We start from the raw sequence: 24,262 nt of genomic DNA, 5'->3' as shown, positions 1-24,262 counted from the left end.
TGTTAGCCGCCAAAAGCTGCAATATAAAAGACATTGTGAGTGTGAAATTAATTACCTTGCTGGGGCTAAAGCCAGACTTTCTAGCTAAACTAGGCCAAGGTGAGCCAGGGACATAATTATGAAGGGACTACAACTGCTGTTTAACTCACCGGTAAACCTAGTAAGAGACAAACCAGTGGTGTGAAGAAATTGTCATAAGCAGTTTCTATTTTTTTTTAGCCACGCAGGAGGTGAATACGTTACACAATGAAATGGCTGGAAATGAACAGATGAATTAAACATGGTCTTGGAATGAAATTGCAGGTTTAACTCTTGCCAATAAATTATTATTTTGAAATCATAATGATGTTGACTAGGAATGCACACACATTAATCAGGTCTCCAGAGAGGGATTGTTACACTGAGTAGTCTTTGCTGCCTGAGGTAAGCTTCAGAGCTGAATCCTGACCTGGTATACATCAGTGTTGATCCATGGGCTTGCAGCACGTTGGACTGCTTTGCCTGTTCTCAGCCCACAAATCCATATTCGAACATCCCACTTGCTTCATTGTAATTATACCCTGAGAATCTGAACAAAAGTTTGTTGAAGGAGAGGGCAAATTGTGTTGGGAAGAGGCCAGAAGCCAGTAAAGGGATTTGAGGAGAGTTGGTTGAAAATTTTCTGACATAACATTTTCTGTCAGAAAATGCTGATTTGTCAAAACCAATTCATCAAAACCAAAATGATCTATGCGAACATGGCGGTTTTGATGGAAAACAGGCAGGTTTCCAATGGAAATTGGGTAGTCAGTTTTCTGATTGAAACCTGCCTGATTCCCTGCCCATTTATTCGCCGGTTATTTGCCTGGTAAGCTGCTTTGGAGGTTGGGCTTCCCAGCTCCTCGGCAGCTGCCAGGTGGGCTGCGGGGAAGCTGGGGAAGGTGAGACCATAATTTTTTTTAAAATTCTGTTTTGTTTTTTTCTGAAGTAACTGTTTTGGACACTTCCATTCTGCAGGAAAGTTTCTGACTCTTTTTGTGTTCCAAATCAGCTTTAAAAAAAAATTGTGGGGAAATGTTCAATTTCCCACAGCATGGAAATTCCAGTTCCCACCAAGCTCTTGATTTGAGGAATGTGTGTGGGTGAAGTAGTTGACAGGAGATGGGAGGAGAGGTGCTTGTGAGATATGGGGATTCCAGGGAGGAGGATGTTAGAATAATCTAGGTGTGGACAACGATTTTAGCAGCAGGGATCTATTTTGATGGGAGTGGAAAACGTTTAATGACTTATGAGAGCATGGCCATGGAGGAGGCTTTTCTTTACAGGGACAAAATGTTCCTCCAAACTCCTCCTACTCCACTAGGGTGACCAGATGTCCCGATTTTTGGGTCTTTTTCTTATATAAACTCCTATTATCCCCCACCCCCGTCCCGATTTTTCACATTTGCTCTCTGGTCACCCTATACTCCACACTAGCAAAATTACTTCAGATACCCCATTCAAACATCAGACTGAACTTCTGAACTCTGCGGTGTTCACCAATCCCTGCTTTTGCTCCCATTAAAGTCAATTGCATAACACACACACACACACACACGTAATTCTTGGTCAGAATGACAATCATGGATGAAACGTGATCTCTGAGCAGATTGCACAGTAAATTGTTGTTGGTTTGGCCAAAAGTTGCATATCTGCTGCTGTTGTCCTATTTTGTGGTAGAGCATGAGTTTGTTGCAAAAAGAAATATAGCACAGTCCTTCAGAAATCAGCAGTTACCAAACCGTGGCATGCGAGATGGCACAGCTCCCCTATACTTGGAATAGAAAATAAACGCAGTATGCAATGACTGCTAGGAAATACTGATTTGAATGGTGAGCCTTATGTATTTACATAATTTTATTCCTGTGAATAAATCTCACTCCTACCCTATTAACAGAGAATATTTCCCAGAACAAAATATTACAATGTACTGTTGACTAAGATTTGTGAACCAAGATAGAGACAGCACCTGAAGAATAAATCCCAGGTTTTACACAGGTCCCAGGGTTGGCTGGGACAGAACACTTAGGTACAATAGCCTTTGCTATGTAAATATCTAGCTGGTAAGCTGCATTTTGGTACAGCAAACTAAGCTCCAATGTGTGAAGTCACCTAGTGGACATTAAACATCACAATGTTGGTTGTTGTTGTACACTGTGCTCAATAAAGTTTGACAGAACCTCTGCTGAATCAGTTTCCAGAAAAGCTGTTAGTTCTTTACCTTTAATAACTGAGCCAGACTACATTAGTAATTAAACTAGCACAGCCACTGGTCAGCTGTTTTCATTTGTATGGCTGATTCCCCAAAAAAGCTGTAGCTGCCACAACATTTCTGACAACTTGAGCTTCAACCCACAGTTTAGAAATTGGGTCCTTTTTCGTTTATTTTTTAAAATGATGCACTGTCAGGAGAAATCTCCTTTGTGCTTGATGCAGTGCTGCAGAACAATGCAAACTTGCTTCAGCCTCTGTGTCACTAGTGCTGTGCCCATGGTTCAGGAAGATAGTCCTCTAGCTCTCTCACTTTACCTTGGAGAGTTGAGATTTTTCTGACTAAAATATTGCAGAAAAACAAACAAAACCCGACAACTTCCACCCTGGGTCTTGTCTCCTCACATCAAATTATTCTTTTTAAAGGGAGAGATAGAAAACATTATATATTTAAATGTTATCACCTTTCATAATCATTAACATCTAGATTAGCAAAGATTTTTCCTAATCAGTTTTACTTTTCAAATGGATGCTGTCTTATTTATTTTAAGACGTGTGTTTTCCAAACTAGTGTGTGTGCACCACTCAGAGGGCCTAAAGCACTAGTCGGGGAAGGGGCCACACCTCTTGTTGTTTTGTTTTAGTTTTCACTTTTTAAAAAAAAGTCTCTACTTTTTATGATTATGAAGAAAACATGAAGTGAGTGTGTAACTTCTGTTTGAGTTTGCAGAGAGCCTGAAACAATAGCTAGGAGGTATGAACTTCATGAAATGAATTCATCTGAATTGGTGCTAATTTTAAATGTCAATAGTGTTAATGATTTCACTGCTTATCAAAGCGTGTAAGAAAGGAGATGAAATATATTATGATGATCTAAACCAGCATTTTCCAAAATGGTGAGCACAGGGGGACACAGAAGACATATAAAGATGAGTATGGCATGGCTGCAAGGGGAGGTGGGATTTGTTTGGTCCCCTTTTCCTGAAGGGGAGGTCAGGCTCAACTTTCAGAAGTTTGGAAAATGCTGCTTTTGATAATAAAACTAGATGCAAGTTATAGTTAAGTTTCACTTCCTGGCTTTTCTGCACTAGTGTAACACTCACTGCTTCCTTGCGGACTTTCATCAGGTCACAAGGACATGAGTCCATCTTGCAGGTTGTTGCCCTGACTTCCCCAACACCTTTAGAATCTTAGGGCTCACTTCAGCTAAGTATTTGAGTGTGCACTTAAAATTAACAATTTGCCTAAGTTGGGACCTTAATGAAGGAAGCTGTGTGGAGCTGCTACTCCATATAAAGCCCAGAAACTATTTGCAGTAAACTGTTTATCTCACACATCCATTTTCCAGCTTGTAAACTATTTTTGAACAGACTTTAATACAGGTGTACTTGCTCTTTTTCCAACAAATGGTTTATGAGAATATATTTATTTTAGCAGTATATGAATTAATTGTGAACTTGTGACTCTGACTGTTGCTTCTGAGTATCTGTAAGTAGCTACTCATGCTGAATGATTGGATGCCTCCAACCTAAGTTGTATTGTTTCTGCTTCCTAGTTGGCTTACCCACGCACACAAGGAGTTTTCAAGATGGCTCCTGCTAACAATTGCAGCACGATTACTTGTGTGAATACATATTTGCATCATCACTCGTGACCTTTTCTCTGTCAACTTTTGGGAACAAAAATTTGCTCTTGCAGTATAAAAGCTTGCAGAAAATAGAGTAAGAAAGGGGTAGCAAATACTGTTGAGAAGATTGAGCAATATTCACTCCATTTTTATTGCAGACTCTCAGCCAGCTTTTCATGTTGCAGGCATAAATGCGTTGTCAATAACAAAAAAAAAAAGACCCCCAAAATGTTTGACGTTCCCTACAGCCAGAGTATCTGCACCAGTGACCAGTGCACATTAACATAAATGCATGAGAATATATTTCATCCAAAAAGATACAGATACATGCAGCGCAGCGATCCTTTGCCATTGGCATTTGCTACCTGGAACCTGGATGTCTTGTGGGGTGAGCGGGAGGTCATGCTGGCTCCCTTCAGTCTGGCTGCTGAAGACTTGGCACAGATTAACTAGCTGTAGTTAAACTGCCACTTCTGGCCTCACTGACAGTCTGGCATGGCTCTTCGGTGCAGGAAGCTGTGTGGCAATCTGTTCACTTCCCCAGCCCTCCCAAACAGAGCAGCCTTATTTCTTTTCGCTCTAAGCTAGAGCTTTCTAGTCTGTTTCCCTCTGGCAGTGACATCCGTAAGACACCAACATTCACGCCATCTGGCTCCCGTGTCTATGCTCCCTCTGATGGCAGTGGGAATCCAGGTTCTGTTTCAAATGGATGTGGTCACCGAATTTTCCTTCTACTTGTTCATGTGGTGCTGGGGCCACAGTGTGAGTAGCTTGCCGCTGAGATGACCAAGCCTGAATGGTGCTAGCGACTGGAAATGCTGGTCAAACTGTTGCTTTGCTCATGCTACGTACATCTGGAAAGAAATATAATCATATACAAACTTACAATATAACCATTAGCATAACTGGTATAGCGAAGAGAGAGCTAGCAGTGTGGTGGTAAAAATAACCACGAAATAAGCATTGCTCATCAAACATTTATAGTTGTATACCATGGAGTGCATGTGCATGACATCCACATGAGTGCATGAAATGGCCAATTGCTGCTGTATCAATAGATCAGACTCTATACCAAGCAGAGATGACCTGTACCTGATGATGTGGGGGAGCACAGAGAAGGCAGAGGCTTCAGCAGATGTTACTGAGCATGCTGAGTCTGTGTGAGCATGCTCAGTACAAGCCAACCAGCAAATGAGGAGGGGGGCACGAGACCCCGTGTGCTCCCCCCGCCCATGTTGCCTCTGATACCAAGATGAGTTTTTCTAATTAGATGGGTTTTGGCTCAACATTATTTGACTTTCAGGCTGCTTCTCCCTTCCTCTTCCCCCCCCCTCAAAGAAAAACAACAACCCTGGATCACATCACATTCCCACTGTGGCTTGAGTTCTCTGTGTTCAAGGCCCCATGTGCTGTACAAGGCGTTTAGAACTAAATTATGCCGCAGGGGACCCTAGATTACACTGCACAAATGCTGCTCAATGACTCATTAATTCGTCATTGAAATTTCACTCTTATTAATATTTCCTGAACTGCATCACAGTGAAAACATAATTAAGCAGCCATCATCAGCCTTGTCTACTAGTCCAGTACAGATCCTTAGTAACATGGTGGCACTTCATTCTTGTGACCTTTCCAGCAAAAATGTGCTCATAATCACCACAAAAAGGCAGGTTCTGATGATCTTGCTGCAATGAAATGACACTAAGATAGTTATTCAGTGCTATTTTATAGACTGAACTGCAGCTGAATTGTCTGGGTGGGAGAGAAAAATCAGAAATATAAGGTATACTGAAAGAAATACATGCTACATACCATGGAATCATAGACACTAACAATGAAAAAGACCTCTTAGGTCATCTAATCTGGTGGTTCTCAACCAGGGATATATGTCCCGCTGGGAGTATGCAGAGGTCTTCCAGGGAGTGTATCAACTCATCTAGATATTTGCCTAGTTTGACAACAGATTACATAAAAAGTACTAGCAAAGTCAGTACAAACTAAAATTTCAAGTCAGACAATGACTTGTTTATAGTGTTCTATATGCTCCATCAGCAGTTCTCAAACTGTGGGTGAGTTCATTTTAATGGGGTCCCCAGGGCCAGTGTTAGACTCTCTGGGGCCCAGGGCAGAAAGCTGAAGCCCGAGGTTTTTAAGTGAAGTAAAATTTGGAGTATGCAAGACAAATCAGACTCCTGAAAGGCACACAGTAGTTGGGAAAGGTTGACAACCACTGATCTAGTCCATCTTTCTGACCTCTACTCCCTTTATTAGAGCATTGCTTAGTATATGTTTAAATGTTCCAAGTGATGGGGACGTTTCCCCATTTTCCTAGGGAATTTATTCGGCAACCTAATAGATCTTGCAGTCAGTTTTTCCCAATGTTCAGTCTATATTTTCTTTTTGCTTACATTCAGTATTGTGGAGGAAAATTTACAGAAGGCCTCAGGCTTTGGTCAAGCTAGTAGGCCTGAAGTATTAGCTGAGATTGTTTCTGTGTGTAAGGGGCATGAGGGGGCAAAAGTGGGATGGAAAGACCCCAAAACAGAACAATGGCTTTCTGTATATAGGGGGCACGAGGAGGCGAAGTGGAAGGTCCCCAAACACAATTTGCAATAGCCAAGTTTGTTAAATATAACCTCAGTGGAAGTGTTTGACTTTTCTAACTGCAGAAGAGCTAGATTGGGAATAACAATAACAGGAAAAGCCAAATAAGGGAGATGATTGTTTCTTTTCGCTTTTGACTTTTATTAATTTTGCAATGTATTCCAAATAAGGTAATTGTTATGGAAGCATGTGTAATTTGGCTGTGGTTTTAAACTTTAAAAAGCTTATGTATTCCTAGAATTGGGGGGCCACTACTGAGAGCTGTTACCCCCCTGCGCGCTTGTAATCAATAAAGGTGCCTCAGGCTAATCTGATCCAAAATCAATCGTGTGGTCGATTTTCCACAACAGTTTGGGGACTCGTCCGGGATCCACAGCAGATTCCCCCGACCGGAGGACCACAGACAATCTCCCACCAGACCCAGCACCCATCTGAAGGGTAAGAGACCTTTTGAAATCTCTATTGAGGGTTTCTAGTGGAGGATTTGCCCATAGGCTCAGGATTGGGTGAGTTGCACGCTGGATCTGAACCTTTTGCTGCCAGACAAGCCTGATGCCCTTCTGTTCTGTTCTGCTCCCTGGGAAGAGCCACTGGGTGTGGCTAAATAGGCCTCTGCACTGTTTCTGTGTGCCAGTGTGAAAGTGAAGGTCGGTAAACCGGTGTGATTGAGGGTCACAGGAAGACACCCTGAGCCCTCTGCGAAGCCCTGAGCTTGTGACCAGAGATGCCTTGAACACAAGCCCTGTGACTACACCTTAGTGGGTCGGTAATAGGCCCTGACCAGGATAAGGCTTCCTCTGCATGACATGACTGGTGAGGGGTCTGTCTGGGTCTAGGATTGTGTGACCCTGTCCTCTACCATCTTTGAACGGTCTGGTTCCCTCACCCTCTTCCCCTCTGGTTCCCCTCCTCCACCAGTAAAAGGCGGTCTGAAGAGCCACCGATGGGTTCAAATGCCCTACCAATGCAACAGAGTAAGCGGTGTCGTTCTCTTTGAGACTAGCAGACGCTGTTTGCTGTAAAGGGGTGCAGACAGTTGTGGGCTCCCTAAAATAAGCCTTTCCTGTGTGAAAGTATTGGGTCCTGGGGTGGCAGGCTCAACGGGAGCACCACCCCGCCAGGAAAGTCAGGATACTGGGGGCCGGAGGATCCAAGGTGATCCTCAGCTCGCCGGGAAAGCTGTAAAAAGCGGTTTAAGATCCCCGTCTCGCCAAAAGGGCACACCTGGTTTGTGTTTGTCTGTCTGTGTATAAATTGTCCATAGAAATATGGGGGGCGGTGAGTCAAAAGGGATCACCGTCCCACCGAAAGGGCACACCTGAGTATTGTATGTTTGTATGTACACAGATTGCAGTCCTTTCACTTGTAAGCTTTAAAGAGAATGGGATCCCCACAAAGCCAGTTTGATGCATATTTTAATTGGTATGAAAAAACAGAAAATTGGTGCCGGGAATCTCAAATGAGAAGTCTCAAGGACTCCCAGGAGAAACTTACCACACAATTAAAAGAGATAAAAAGGAAATTGGCAAAGGGTTTAAATTCAACTAAGCCAGCAAGAAATATTAAGCAACAAAAGCCCCTTATGTTCACCCCTCAGACAGTGTCTCCCCGTGCTGAGGAAATATTCCCCTTGTGCCAAATCCCAGGCATTGGCACTTTGGGTCAGGAGACCTTGGTGTCTGTGTATGCACCTTGGTCTCCCACTGATTTGTATAATTTAATTATGTTTTTCCGAAAATAAGATAGAACCCTGTTAAATTTCAAGAAGAATTAAGAACTGTCATGCACTGTTATAATCCTACCTGGGCAGACTTAAACCAACTCTTGAAGGGAGTCCTACCCAGGAAAACATTAAATCGCCTTTATCAGGCAGCCCGGTGGCCCAGGGAGGACCCAGGCCATGACCAGAACACAATAAATAGAATGAGAAACAGGCTGTGGGAAGCAGTTCTCACAGTCTGCCCAAAGAAAGCAAATTGGGCCAAAATTAGCACCTGTAAACAAAGTAAAAATAAGAATTTAAATAAAACCCAACACCACATTGACACTAAGTTAATGACCCTCCAGCTCCAGGACATGCAGGGACCCCGCAATAGCCACCCATTGCGGGGGACATGGGAAAGGCCAAACCAAAGTCCCCACCGTCCACCTCCCCCAGGGACCCAGTGATGGAGCGTGTTACTATTGCAAACAGATGGGCCATTGGAAAAGGGAATGTCCCGAACGGCCAGGGCCCCACCCCATCTCTTCACCTCGGACTGTTTCTGTTGGTCCTCTGACTATTATGCTTTCCTCCTCAGTTCTTGTTTATTTGATGACCTTTTGGGAAAAGACTTGCTGTGTAAATTAAATTGTATAATATGCTGTACCTCAAATGGTGTGTATCTGGATGTGCCTGATCCCACGCACAATGAGGTCCTGGCAGTTTTGCAGGAGGAGACCGACCCCAGTCCATCCTCGTTGCAACAGGAACTGTTGGCTAAGGTGCGCCCCCCGCACCTTCATTGTGGACTGATCATGCCAACCCAGTTGGGCACATTGGGTCTGCCCAACCAGCTGAAATTCGCCTAAACCCAGCAAAACCCCTTCCCAAAGTGCAGTAGAACCCTCTCTCAAACTAGACTGAGAAAGGAATTTAACCTGTAATTACCTCCTTAATTCAACAAGAAATCATTATTCCTACCGTCAGTAAGTAACTCCCCCATTTTACAGTGCTGTTAATGCTGCTGTTCTCCCTACCTTTTCCGTTGTCCCTGGCCCTAATACTATCCTTTCCTACAATACACTGGTACTGAGGGGTGGTTACCGCCTCAAGGAAAGATGGTATTAAGTACGGACATAAAGAATTAAGGTTATTGTTAAATAAGATGCATCTAGATGTAAAAAAATAAAGGGGTATGTATGTACATAGGTGTATATAAATAAATAAAAGGGGGGTTAAACAAAAAGCCCACCCTCCTTGCTAAATTGGTAATGAAACAATGCCTGTGCCCAGGGAAAGAAATAATGCAGCAAGAAACAAGGATCTGGCCCAAAACAAGCAGGCAACTGCAGTTTGAGGAAGTTGAAAAAAAGAAAGTGAGAAGTTAACTCTGTAGTTACTGGAGGGAATTAAGCAGTGAAGCTATGTACAAATGTTAAAAGAAGGTGTTACGAAAAGAAAAATTCTTGGTTTCTTTGCAGCCATTCCTTTGAGAATGTCTGTAGGTAATCCAGGCAAGAAGTTAAGTGAAATCATTTGACTATGAAAAGTTAGTCAAATTTGTTAAAGAACACTCCTGGTGTGTACAATCTTTGTTTTATAAGTTTAAAATAAATTGGTGGTGTTTTAGGGTTGTAAAACCGAGAAATACTTTTGCCAAACAAAAGAAACCAGTGTTGTTTAATTTTGGTATTTAGCATTTAATCCTTAAGGTAATTTAATGTGTTACAAGATTTAAATTGTTGTTTTTAATTAAAAAAACCAAAGTTGTGGCTGCAGCAGGGCAGTCAAAGCCAGGAGAATGGAAAAAGATTTTAAATCTGTTTTGGTAACAAATAGCAGATAGAAGCTGTAGTCAGTACTCCTCACTAAGCCTTAAGGTGGCTCTGTGTAATCAACGGTCACTTTGCCAAGGAGGAGTCAAAGTGGATTGTGTTTTCCTTTTCAAATCAAGGTGTGTTTGAAAGCTGAAGCTAAAAGATAGAAGCCATTAAAACCTGACCTGCCTATAAAACAAATGCAGGAAAATATGGAGAGTAATTTGAGTAATTCCTCAGTTTTGCGTGCAATCAACAAGGGTATTTGTAAAGAAAGGAATATTTTAAGGAATAATCTGCCAAACCCAAGGGGGTGGACATACGCTCTCTTTGTCTTTCAGAAAAAAATAGGAAAAGCTGATACCAACTGAAAAGCCGCAAATTGTTCTTGAAGTGTTGCTGGGTGCACCTTCACCCTGATCACCTTTGGCGCTCCCCGGACAGCCGCCTCGTTGCACCTCAGGTGCTCACCGGATGGCACGCATGGGCAAAGGGGGGGTTAATTGCTGCAGTTAAATAAGACTTTTCCTCTGTGGCCCAGCGCTACTGCCAGCAACATAATGTTGGTAAAGCTGTCAAGGTTAGGCAGACAGCACTTTCCCCTCTCTGGAGACCTTTTGTAAATATTCAGATTGATTTTATTCAAATGTTTAAATGTTGTAATTGTAAGTATGTGTTAGTTTTAGTAATATATTTCCTTGTAAAAAGGCAGATGCCAAAACCGTTGTAAAACTTTTGTTTAAGGATTTTGTATCACAACCTGGCATATCTGGACAAATTATGACAAGTTATGTGCAGCTTTACAGATCCAACACAATCTCCACTGCCCCAAAACCCGCAGTCTGCTGGGACAGTAAAACGTCAAAATGGGATTTTGAAAAATAAACTGGCCAAGATCTGTGCTAAAACGAATTTAAAGTGGCCAAATGCACTTTGAAGGCCACTCCCAATCAAAAGACCTAACTCAGCCCTCATGAAATTCTAACAGGGCGCCCAATGCGACTACCGGCTGCACCCCACTGGCCCTGGCTCAGATGGACAGTCATTTAATAAATAACACAAGGCTTAATTATTGTCAGGCACTAATGAAATGTGTTAGGTCTTTTTATATATAACAGCTCTGCCACTCGCTGAAACCAGGAGACTGGATCTACATAGAGGTCCATCAGCGAAGAACTGCCCATGCTGAAAGACCCTTATCAAGTCCTGTTAATTATCAACACTGCTGTGAAGTGCTGAGAATTGACTACCTGCCTATGGGTATGTCTATACTATGGGATTATTCTGATTTTACAGAAACCGGTTTTTAAAAACAGATTGTATAAAGTCGAGTGCACGCGGCCACACTAAGCACATTAATTCGGCGGTGTGCGTACATGTACCAAGGCTAGTGTCGATTTCCGGAGCGTTGCACTGTGAGTAGCTATCCCATAGCTATACCATAGTTCCCGCAGTCTCCCCTGCCCATTGGAATTCTGGGTTGAGATCCCAGTGCCTGATGCGGCAAAAAACATTGTCGCGGGTGGTTCTGGGTACAGCCTCACCCCTCCCTCTGTGCAAGTAGCAGACAACCTTTTCACGCCTTTTTCCCTGGGTGAACTGTGCAGACGCCATAGCACAGCAAGCATGGATCCTGCTTAGCTCAAGACAGCAATCATGGACATTGTAAACACCTCGCGCATTCTCGTGCAGTCAATGCTGAACCAGGACCTGCAAAACCAGTCGAGGAGGCGGCGGCTACGGCAGAGCTGCGAGGAGAGTGATGAGGACATGGACACAGAATTCTCTCAAACCGTGGGCCCCTGCTCTTTGGAGATCATGCTGGTAATGGGGCAGGTTCTAGCCATTGAACGCCGATTTTGGGCCCAGGAAACAAGCACTGACTGGTGGGACCGCATAGTGTTGCAGGTTTGGGACGATTCCCAGTGGCTGCGAAACTTTTGCATGAGTAAGGGCACTTTCATGGAACTTTGTGACTTGCTTTCCCCTGCCCTGAAATGCCGGAATACCAAGATGAGAGCAGCCCTTACAGTTGAGAAGCGAGTGGCGATAAGCCCTCTGGAAGCTTGCAACGCCAGACAGCTACCGGTCAGTCGGGAATCAATTTGGAGTGGGCAAATCTACTGTGGGGGCTGCTGTGATGCAAGTAGCCAAAGCAATCATTAAGCTGCTGCTACGAAAGGTTGTGACTCTGGGAAATGTGCAGGTCATAGTGGATGGCTTTGCTGCAATGGGATTCCCTAACTGTGGTGGGGCGATAGATGGAACACATATCCCTATCTTGGCACTGGAGCACCAGGGCACCCAGTATATAAACCGCAAGGGATACTTTTCCATGGTGCTGCAAGCACTGGTGGATCACAAGGGACGTTTCACCAACATCCACGTGGGATGGCCAGGAAGGGTTCATGACGTTCGCGTCTTCAGGAACACTACTCTGTTTAAACGGCTGCAGCAAGGGAATTACTTCCCAGACCAGAAAATAACAGTTGGGGATGTTGAAATGCCTGTAGTTATCCTGGAGGACGCAGCCTACCCCTTGATGCCATGGCTCATGAAGCCATACACAGGCAGCCTGGACAGTAGTCAGGAGTTGTTCAACTACAGGATGAGCAAGTGCAGAATGGTGGTAGAATGTGCATTTGGCCGTTTAAAGGCGCGCTGGTGCACATTACTGACTCGCTCAGACCTCAGCCAAACCAATGTCCCCATTGTTATTGCTGCTTGCTGTGTGCTCCACAATCTCTGTGAGAGTAAGGGGGAGACCTTTATCGCGGGGTGGGAGGCTGAGGCAAATCACCTGGCTGCTGATTACGTGCAGACAGACACCAGGGCGATTAGAAGAGCACACCAGGAAGCGGTGCGCATTAGAGAAGCTTTGAAAACCAGTTTTATCATGGGCCAGAGTACGGTGTTACTATTGTTTGTTTCTCCTTGATGAACCCCCACCTTGATTGACTCATTCCCTGTAAGCCACCCACCCTCCCCCTTCGATTACCGCTTGCTTCCTAAGGAAATAAAGTCAATCTCGTTTAAAAATCATGTATTCTTTATTAATTATAAAAAGAGGGAGAGAACTGACAAGGTAGCCTGGGTGGGGTTTGGGAGGAGGATAGGAGGGAAGGAAAAGGCCACTAAAATAATAACAGCCTTTTGGTTGGACTGTTCACTGGGGTGGAATGGGCGGGTTCACGGAGCCTCCCCCCACGCATTCTTAGTCGTCTGGTGGGTGAGGAGGATGTGGAACATGGTGAGGGTGGTTATACAGGGGCTGCAGCGGCACTCTGTGATCCTGCTGCTGTTCCTGAAGCTCCACCAGACGCTGGAGCATGTCCGTTTGATCACGCAGCAGCCCCAGCGTTGCATCATGCCTCCTCTGATCTTCCTGCCGCCACCTCTCGTCTTGAGCGTCTCTCCTCTCCTCACGTTCACTGGCATCTTTCCTGTACTTTGATACCACGTCCTTCCACTCATTCAGATGAGCTCTTTCATTGCGGGTCACTTCCATGATTTCCGAGAACATTTCGTCTTGCATCTTTTTTTTCCCACCGTCTTATCTGAGAGAGCCTTCGGGATGGAGGAGGGAGACTTGAAAATTTGCAGCTGCAGGAGGGAGGGGAAAAAGGGAGAGAAGTACTTAAAAAGATACATTTTACAGAACAATGGTTATACTCTTTCACGGTGAACAACACTATTCACCTTACATTGCACATGTGATCTCACTACAAGGTCACATTTTGCATCTTAATATTGAGTGCCTGCGGCTTTGGTATTAGAGATCACAGACGCAGGTCCGGGCATCAGAATTCGGCTTGCATGCGGCCATGGTAAGCCATTGTCTTTCGGCTTCTGCAGCCTTCATATATCCAGCGCCCTCCTTTCCCAAATAGCAAGCAAAGCCCGTTGAGTGCTGCTTCTTTCCTGTTAACGTGCAGCACCAGAACCGTCCCCATCCAATTCTCTGGGATGATCGCTTTACCCCTCCCCCCACCGCGTGGCTGGTATCATAGAAGATCGCTGCTAGCCACCCTCCCCCCACCGCGTGGCTGATAGCAGGGAAGATCCCAGCTAGCCAAATGCGAAAAAGCTCAGCGCCAATCACCCCCTCCCCTCCAGGATTTCTTTTAAGCCACAGGCAAACAGCCCATCCATCTTATCCCCTTAATTAAATTCCCGTATTTCAACCAGGTTACCATGAATGATATCCCTCTCCTGAGGATAACACAGCGAGTTAAAGAATGGATGTTGCTTGAATGGCAGCGAACACTGGGACCATACTCAGCTAGGCTTTGTCATGCAATGATACTAGATTACTTGCTACATGCATGGTGTGGTCAAGTATCCTACCATGGAGGACGGAATAAGGCTGTTCTGCCCAGAAACCTTCTGCAAAGGCTTTTGGAGTAACTCCAGGAGAGCTTCATGGAGATGTCCCTGGAGGATTTCCGCTCCATCCCCAGACATGTTAACAGACTTTTCCAGTAACTTTACTGACTGCGAACGCGTCCCAAGTCCTCAGGGCAAATTAATCATTAAAAAAATGCTTGCGTTTAAACCATGTTTTATATTTACAAAGGTACACTCACAAGAGGTCCCTTCCATGACTTTATAGTCTGGGATAGTGGCTTGGGAGGGCTGGGAGGGTACTTCTGTCAGACTGAGAAAAAGCTCCTGGCTGTTGGGGAGAACGGAGTGTTGTGTGCTGTCGGCAAGCTTGTCCTCCTCTTCCTCTTCCTGATCTTCCCCGTCCGCAGAATCCTCAGGCAAGGCTAAGATTACCCCCACCTCAGAATCCACGGACAGAGGTGGGGTAGTGGTGGCGGACCCCCCTAGAATTGCATGCAGCTCAGCGTAGAAGCGGCATGTTTGCGGCCCTGCCCCGGACCTTCCGTTTGCTTCTTTGGTTTTCTGGTAGGCTTGTCTGAGCTCCTTAACTTTCACACGGCACTGTACTGAGTCCCTGATGTGGCCTCTCTCCATCATGGCCTTGGAAATTTTTTCAAATGTTTTTTCATTTCGTCTTTTGGAACGGAGTTCTGTTAGCACGGAATCCTCTCCCCATATAGCAATCAGATCCAGTACCTCCAGTGCGGTCCATGCTGGAGCTCTTTATCGATTCTCAGACTGCATAGTTACCTGTGCTGATGAGCTATACGTGGTCACCTGTGCTGATCAGCGCTCCATGCTGGGCAAACATGAAATGAAATTCAAAAGTTCGCGGGGCTTTTCCTGTCTACCTGGCCAGTGCATCCGACTCCAGATTGCTGTCCAGAGCGGTCACAATGGTGCACTGTGGGATAGCTCGCGGAGGCCAATACCATCAAATTGCGGCCACACTAACCCTATTCTGAAATGGCAATACCGATTTGAGCACTACTCCCCTCGTCGGGGAGGAGTACAGATATCGATATTAAGAGCCCTTTATATTGATATGAAAGGCTTCATTGTGTGGACGGGTGCAGGGTTAATTCGGTTTAATGCTGCTAAATTCGGTATAAACCCATAGTGTAGACCAGGCCTATGTTTCTCACTGTAATGGCTCTCTGACTGATGATCGGTCTATCTTTCCTTCTGGCATTGTTGCTCCTCCTGGACAGCAGGAGTAAAGAACACGGTGAAAAGCTGGTAACCTCTCCTTTGTTCACTGACAGACCCTTTGTGCCTTTAAATCTTGCTAAGAAAACAACCTCTCCACATGAGGACATAATAAAGCCTCCAACCAAGCAAGGTGATTGTGCTAGTAACCTCTCTCTTGCTGCCTCACTGCCAGACAGCTAAGTAAAGTAAGACTATGAAATCTTGAAGAATAGCTTGTGGAGGCTAGCCAAAACTACCTGAAAATGAAACTTTTACTATTCCTCAGCCTCTCCTTCTTAACAAACTTAGGGTGGAAATGGGAAAGTAATATTTTTCTAAATCTTAGCCAATCAGTAGCCTCACTAGTGAATAATCAAACGTATACCCAAAGAGTCTGTTCTGCCAGTGGAAATTTTACCTGTATTGAAAATTATTCCCGTAACTAATGATTTATCCTGTACCCTATTGCAATATACCCCTTCCTTTGCCATTGATGCTGATGCTTCCCTTCCCTTTGTGAAGGTGTTTGGCCAACAGATGTAGTATAACACTTCACAGAGGAGAGATGTGTTAGGACATCGGTGGACTGTAATTAATGCTACATTAGGGACCATTAAGTTCACGCTGTCCTTATCCAGTTTTCAAATTACCTCTACATATCCAAATTGCTCTAAAAGAGCTAGCATTCGGCTAGCACAGCAAAAGAGCTGGGTTTCCCCCAGAAAGAAAAAGGGACTTGACTGGACACCTATCGGATGGTGCAAATGGTGTAGCTGCAATCTGGAATATCCATAAAGGCCAGCAACATGAAAAGAAATGAGGACAGTTGGAAAAAGCCGCAGGTCTTATTGCTGGAGCACAGTTGACCCAAGTCTAGGCTGGTGTTGGTGAATTACATGTTATTTCCGCCCTTAGTCCAATGACTCGCAAGCTGCTGACAGAGATGGTATTAAGTACCAGCGAGTCTGGGAAGGCATTGCAGTGGGATCTGGCTTGTTCAGAGGTTTTGGATTTTCTGAGTGACCAGCTCACGGCCATTCAGAGCAATCTTAAACATCAGGTGTGGCCTACTGCCCTTACAGATTCTTCGGAAGTACCATCTAATCTGTGGTCATGAAAACATACTTGGAAATTTTCTGGGTGGGAGTGCAGACGTTTGCAGTGCTCCTTCCAAGCATACAGGCCAGTCGGAGGGATGTGGGCTCTCACATAACAAATCCTGCCAGGTCCGTAAGGAGAATGCATGTGGAATTGGGTAATTCACCAAGACATTTGGGAAAATAAACCACCTGGTATGCCTAACCGATTTATAGTCAGTGCTCCTAAAATAACGCCCAATATCTGGATAGGAATAGGAACAGGACACCTACTTTTCCCAGCAAATGACAGCTGTGTGCTTGTCGAGGACACCATTTTGCAGAATATGCATTCTAATCTCACACTGCTGCAGGCAGTCATATCTTGTATCGGCCTACAGAAATAATTTTGCAATCAGCCCTTCAGCCTTTGATTGGACTACCCTAGTACCTGACCGATTCCAAAATTTGTTTGCAGTCTTACCAGAAGTACAGGAAATTGCTGAACTTCAAGGGCAAATTCACATACTCCAGAATATATATCACATTGAAAAAAATGCTTTTCACACAGCCTATAGGGTGTCTACTTTATGTACTAAATATGATGCTTTGTGTTTTGTTACTAAAACCATTCAGCAATCTCAACCCCATCGTTTTATTATTTATAGGAGTGCCATTGGTTTTTCTGTTTAGTGTAGGGTTATGTTGTTGTTGTAATAAGTGCTCTTGTTGTTGTTTGCCTGCTCCAAGACCTGTTAAGCTCACCGCAAGAGAACAAGTGGCACTTATGATTGTCAGTGAATGTTATGATAATAATAGAAGGTCAAGGCCAGAAATGACTGTTTATGGAGAGATGCAGGGAGGCAGTGAGGAAGGAGAGAGAAGTTAATAAACTGATGAATATTGAAGTATGAATCAAAATGATGCCAAAGAGGCATCAAAGGAGGGATTGTGGAGGAAAATTTACAGAGGTCCTCAGGCTTTGGTCAAGCTAGGCCTGAAGTATTAGCTGAACTTGTTTCTGTGTGTAAGGGGCATAAGGAGGCAAAAGTGGGATGGAAAGTCCCCAAAACAGAACAATGGCTTTCTGGGTATAGGGGAATGAGGATGTGAAGTGGAAGGTCCCCACACACAATTTGCAGTAGCCAAGCTTGTTAAATATAACCGCAATGAAAGCGTTAGAAAAGTCAAACCGCAGAAGAGCTAGATTGGGAATAACAATAACAGGAAAAGCCAAATAAGGGAGATGATTGTTTCTTTTCACTTTTGACCTTTATTAATTTTGCAATGTATTCCAAATAAGGTAATTGATACGGAAGCATGTGTAATTTGTCTGTGGTTTTAAACTTTAAAAAGCTTTGTGTTCCTTGAATCGGAGGGCAGCTATTGAGAGCTTTTACCCCCCTGCACGCTTGTAATCAGCCTCAGGCTGATCTGATTCAAAATCAATCGTGTGGTCGATTTTCCACAACAGTATACCATATAGGTGTGTGTGTGTGAGAGAGAGAAACTGGGAAAGTAAAGAAATTTTTTTAGAACATTTGCTTTTTAGAGTCATATCTTGATATAAACACTGAACCATCAATCTGAAAAAACATATCAGTCTCCATGCATAGTCTCAGAGGTGGGTTTATTTTTGCTATGTATTCCCCCATCCAACCTCAATATTGTGCACTGTGCATTAGAGCTTTAACAAACCAGAGGCAGTGAGGAAGGGAGGTTACAGTTTAAACGGTGACACCCTAAGCTGTGCAGTGGTTTGTCATTGAATTAGCTGTCAGGAGATATGGGTTCAATACTGGGTTTTGCCACAGATTTCATGTGTGACTTTGGACAGTAGAGTAAATGTTGGAAGACGGAGAGGTGTCTGGCTCTCACTCAGACATAACCTTCCCCTTAATACTGTGGTTCTCAAACTTCTTTGCACCATGACCCCCCTTCTGATAACAAAAATTACTACACGATCCTAGGAGAGGGGACCAAAGCATGAGTCCACCCAGCCTCGCTGTCCCAGGCTGGCGGGGAGGGGCCAAAAGCTGAAGCCAAGGGCTTCTGCCCTGGGCAGGAGGCCTGTAACCTTAGCCCCCATTCGCAGGGCTTCAGCCCCAGGCAGTTGGGCTCAGGCTTTGGATTCGGCCTCAGCCGTAGGCCCCTGCAAATCTAACACCAGCCTTGGCTACCCCATTGAGAACCCCTGCCTTAATATCAAATTGAATCATGTTTACTGCAGTAAATACACAATTTTGTAGTAGTCCCAGAAAATATATATCCACCATAAAAATAAATGTACCCAAAATAGAAAATAATTGGCAGCTAGGTTGTTTCTGTTGTTTGCCAGTGATGTGCAGGAAAGCGACCGAGACCAGCACTAGCGATAAGAGAACTGTGGTGCGGATTGAAAAGGAGAACTTTACCCTATCTGAGGATATTTGAGGGAATAGCTGAGTACAAGATGGTTTGGACTCCAGTCCATTTCTGCTAATCAGGTTCCATAAGGAGTAGTTATGTGTCTGCACTGGAAATAAAATGACAGTTGACCCAAGATGCCAGAAATACATTTTCAAATGTCTTGGAAACAGCTTTTATTCTTGACTCTTCAAATATCATCTAAATGGCAGAGAGAGTCTATAACCATGCTCAGACAATTTTGCTTTAGCAAGTTGTGTGTATATGTTCCCAGTAATTGAGGCCACACTGTCAGATGAAAATGCAACAGGAATCTCATACCTTTTAATAACTCATTAAACAGTCCCACATTTCCCAGGATGCTTTTCAGAGAAACTTAATAAAATGACCAGTAGTTTGACATTACCACTATCCGTGTTTTGATCAAAATATACAGAGATGAGTATGTCTTGACACTTCCCAGCAACTTATAGGCTGGTATTTCAGTCCCAGAGCACTCCATGCAATGCAGTTAGGGTTCCTGGGTCCAGGGCTGGCTCCAGGTACCAGCTTATCAAGCAGGTGCTTGGGGCAGCAACTCTGAAGAGGGGTGGCACTTTCACGTATTTGGCAGCAATTCGGTGGAGGGTCCCTCACTCCCGCTGAATTGCCACAGATCGCGATTGCGGCTTTTTTATTTTTTATTTTTTATTTTTTTGGCTGCTTGGGGCGGCCAAACCCCTGGAGCCGGCGCTGCCTGGGTCAACAGCTCGTCTTTCTCAGAATCTTACAATCCATACAAGCTTTCTTAATAAAACTAATAATGCCATCTTCCCAGAAAAATGACTAACATTATATTGTACTGGAAAGCTGAAAAAACAATCCTTGGCCACTGTTAGATTTAAAGTTGTGTTTTCATGTAAAAACTTGTTCTCCTGCAGCATGCTTCAAACTTAGTTGGCTCCTTGATTTGCCGTATCTCATATTGAAGCACCAACTGTGGCTAAGGGGACATGAAGTGCACTAATGCATTATACCAGGGGTGGGCAAACTTTTTGGCCCGAGGGCCACATTGGGGTTGCGCAACTGTATGGAGGGCCAGGTAGGGAAGGCTGTGCCTCCCCAAACAGCCTGGCCCCCGCCCCCTATCTGCCCCCTCCCACTTCCCGCCCCCTGACTGCCCCCCTCAGAACCCACAACACATCCAACCCCCCCACTCCTTGTCCCCTGACCACCCCCTCCCGGGACCCCTGCCCCCTATCCAACCCCCTGCTCCCTGTCCCCTGACTTCCCCGACCCCTATCCACACCCCCGCCTCCTGACAGCCCCCTCGGGACTTCCACCCCCTATCCAACCACCCTCTTCTCCTTGTCCCCTGCCCACCCCTCCTGGGACCCCCTGCCCCTAACTGCCCCCCAGAATCACACCCCCTTATGCAACACCCCCTACTCCCTGTCCCCTGACTGCCCTCCAGACTCTATTCACATCCCCGCCCCCTGACAGGCCCCCTGGGACTCCCACTCCCAACCCTCCCTGTTCCCCATCCCCTGACCGCTGCCCCAGACCCGCCATCCCTTCCAACTGCCCCCTCCTACCTGACTGCCCCCCAGGACCCCCCACTCCCTTACCCAACCCCCCCGCCCCCTTACCAGTAGCAGGAGCTCGCAGCCACAAGAGCCAGCTACGGAGCCCAGCGGGAGCAGTGGGCCAGAGTGCGGCCCGCGCGGCAGTGTGGCTGTGGGGGAGGGGGGCCAGCAGGGGAGGGGCTGGGGACTAGGCTCCCTGGACAGGCGCTCAGGGGCTGGGCAGGATGGTCCAACGGGCTAGATGTGGCCCGCAGGCTGTAGTTTGCCCACATTTGCATTATACAAAGAAACCCGAATGTTAGTTCTTCTAATCTGTTATGCAGTTATCCAGCCAGTCTAGAAAATGTGGGCTGTAATGTATATAGCCATTAGTCTGCATATTAAAACATCGCATGTCTGTATTGCAGTAAGAGGGATGACTGCAGCATGTGTAGATGTACCTGTGCTAGCTTCAATCTAAAGCCTGGTCTACACTAGGCGTTTAAACCGGTTTTAGGAGCGTAAAACCGATTTAACGCCACAACCGTCCACACTAGGAGGCACCATATATCGATTTTAATGGCTCTTTAAACCGGTTTCTGTACTCCTCCCTAACGAGAGGAGTAACGCTAGTATCGGTATTAACATATCGGATTAGGGTTAGTGTGGACGCTGATCGACGGTATTGGCCTCCGGGAGCTATCCCACAGTGCAGCAGTGACCGCTCTGGACCGCAATCTGAACTCGGATGCAGTGCTCAGGTAGACAGGAAAAGCCCCGCGAACTTTTGAATATTTCCTGTTTGCCCAGCGTGGAGCTCCGATCAGCACGGGTGACGATGCAGTCCGAAATCAAAATAAAAAAAGAGCTCCAGCATGGACCATGCGGATGTGATCGCTGTAAGGGCAGGCAAATCCGTTCTATCAGCGCTCCGTTACAGAAGATGAAATTCAGAATCCTTTTTTAAAAATCTCCAGACATAGCAGGGACTCAGCGCACTGCAGCGTGACAAGCGTAACGGAAAGCCAAAGAATCAAATGGACGCTCATGGACTGGAGGACTGAAGCTATCCCACAGTTCCTGCAGCCTCCGAAAAGTATTTGCATTCTTGGCTGAGCTCCAAATGCTTCTAGGGTCAAACACAGTGTCCGCGGTGGGTCAGGGCATAGCTTGGCAATCTACTCACAACCCCCACCCACCCCCAGAAGCGAAAGGGAAAACAATCCTCTGACTCTTTTACATGTCACCCTATCTTTACTGAATGCTGCAGATAGACACGATGCTGCAGCCGTCAACACCAACATCCTCACTCCCCCCTGCCATGGGTGGCTGATGGTACAAAAGGACTGGTAACCGTCCTCGTCATCAGCCTATTGGCACATGGGGCAGTAACCATGCTGACTAGCATCCGTCAGGTCGATCAAGGGCTCCTGGCCCTAATTTTTTATGGTGGATGGTGGATGGTGCAGTATGGCTGGTAACCATCGTCATCATAGCAACAGGGGGCTGAGCTCCATCAGCCCCCACCCTTCATGTGTAAAGAACAGATTCAGTTGCCCCTGGACTAGCAGCTTCTCTCCTACACACTGCTTAATGTCCTGTCTGGACTATCATAGCAGCTGGAGGCTGCCTTCCACTCATTTCTCACTAACAAGTCACCATGTCTTTTTATTCCTGCATTCTTTATTACTTCATCACACAAGTGGGGGGACAATGCTACGGTAGCCCAGAAAGGCTGGGGGAAGAACGGAATCAACAGGTGGGGTTGTTACAGGAGCACCCCCTGTGAATAGCATACAGATCATAGTTTCTGCAGGATCTGACACAGAGCAGCTGTGCTCTCTGGTTCTATGATACAGTGGTTATCTAGTACACTTGCCTATATTCTAGGCAGGACTGATTCTATTTTTAGATACCAAAAAGGAGGGATTGACTCAGGGAGTCATTCCCAATTTTGGCTTTTGCGCCCCTGGCTAAGAGCAGCCAGGGGCACTTATGACAGCAGCAAATGGTACAAAAGGACTGGTAGCCATAATCATCCTCACCAGTTCCAATTTATGGAAGGGTTTGGATGGTGCAGTATGACTGGTAACCATCTTTGCTGTCATGCAAAAGCAAAAGCATGCTTCTGTGTAGCGCTGCTGAATCGCCTCTGTGAGCGGCATCTAGTACACATACGGTGAGAGTCACAACAAAAGGCAAAACAAGCTCCATGATTGCCATGCTATGGCATCTGCCAGGGCAATCCAGGGGAAAAAGGCGCGAAATGCTTGTCTGCCGTTGCTTTCCCAGAGGAAGGAGTGACTAACGACATTTACCCAGAACCACCCGCGACAATGATTTTTGCCCCATCAGGCACTGGGATCTCAACCCGGAAGTTCCAAGGGGCGGGGGAGGCTGCGGGAACTATGGGATAGCTAGGGAATAGCTACCCACAGTGCAACGCTCCAGAATCCGACGCTAGCCTCGGACCGCGGACGCACACCACCGAATTAATGTGTTTAGTGTGGCCGCGCGCACTCGATTTTATAAAATCTGTTTTACAAAACCGGTTTATGCAAATTCGGAATAGTCCCGTAGTGTAGACGTACCCTAAGTAGCTCGAATAACACCAGCAGTGAAACTGTGGCAGCACAGGCTGTACGAGCCCGCCTGGAATCCTGGGTATGTGCCCATGTCACCGCAGCTTTGCTGCTGCTGTTATTGGAGCTAGCTAGATCAAAGCTAGCTTGAGTATGTCTGCATGTGTTTGCAGTCAGGCCTCTGACTGCAGTGTAGATGTGCCCTTAGTTGTATGCGCTTTTCTGATATGCAGTGCCTTGGTCCTTATTTTCACATTGCTTTCGTTTCTTTGCTAATAACAGATTAGCTCCAATGAAAAGTGCTGGGTTTATGGCATTGCAAACTGGAGTCTTCTATCTCTAGAAGAAGTACAGTACAGGCAGCAGTGGAGCAAGTTTCCCTACATGGCTCTGCTGATACCTCAGTCCCCGATCAATGTAAGTGACTGTTCATGTAATTCTCTTTAATGACTGCACAAGGTGCTGTTACACCAGTGCATAGTGATGGCAATACACTAGCATTCTGATTGGGTAGAATTTTTTTACCCAATTTACACGAGTCTCAGACTGTGTCTACACTTACAGCAGCATGTAGAGTACAGTCATTACCTGTTTTGCTACACGCTGCAGTGGAAGGCAGGCTGCATCCATGCTTGTCACTGTAGTGTATAGCACTTGTCACTGTGGCAGGGAAAGGCTCTGGCAGCAGGGAGACAGCGGGATGCTACACTGCTAAAAAGAGCAGTGTAGACATGGGAGGCACGGCTTGGGTGCGTAGTGAGCCATGTAGGGTGTACGCCCTAGGGTTCAGGCATGTAGGGCACTCAACTCTAGGGCACTTGCCTAAGCCCTGCCTTACCATCTACGCTGCTATTTATACCCATGCTTGCTGGGCATGCAGTTTCTGTCCACTACATGCCACCATAAGTGCAGACATATTTAAAATGAGATTATGCCAACTGCAGGACAACAGAGACGTGGACACTACATATCTGTCACTACTGTGAACACCTGCTGCTGTGCACCAGGGTAACATAAGAACGGCCGTACCGGGTCAGACCAAAGGTCTATCTAGCCCAGTATCCTGTCTACTGACAGTGGCCAGTGCCAGGTGCCCCA

General features: G+C 45.7%; 1 long non-coding RNA gene across 1 annotated transcript in view; it reads left to right on the top strand.

Annotated features, from left to right (window-relative positions):
• The window catches only part of LOC123364674, a 37,322-nt gene extending 13,741 nt beyond the window's left edge, over nt 1-23,581 (top strand). Inside the window, exons 2-3 of the long non-coding RNA XR_006577206.1 lie at nt 6,811-6,898; nt 23,447-23,581. This is a non-coding gene — a long non-coding RNA (uncharacterized LOC123364674). The remainder of the gene's footprint in view (nt 1-6,810; nt 6,899-23,446) is intronic.
• Nucleotides 23,582-24,262: the final 681 nt, after the last annotated feature.

This window comes from Mauremys mutica, chromosome 2 (assembly GCF_020497125.1).
Source record: "Mauremys mutica isolate MM-2020 ecotype Southern chromosome 2, ASM2049712v1, whole genome shotgun sequence".
In the NCBI taxonomy this organism is placed as follows: Eukaryota; Metazoa; Chordata; order Testudines; family Geoemydidae; genus Mauremys; species Mauremys mutica.
This window is presented reverse-complemented; position numbering and strand designations above follow the sequence as displayed.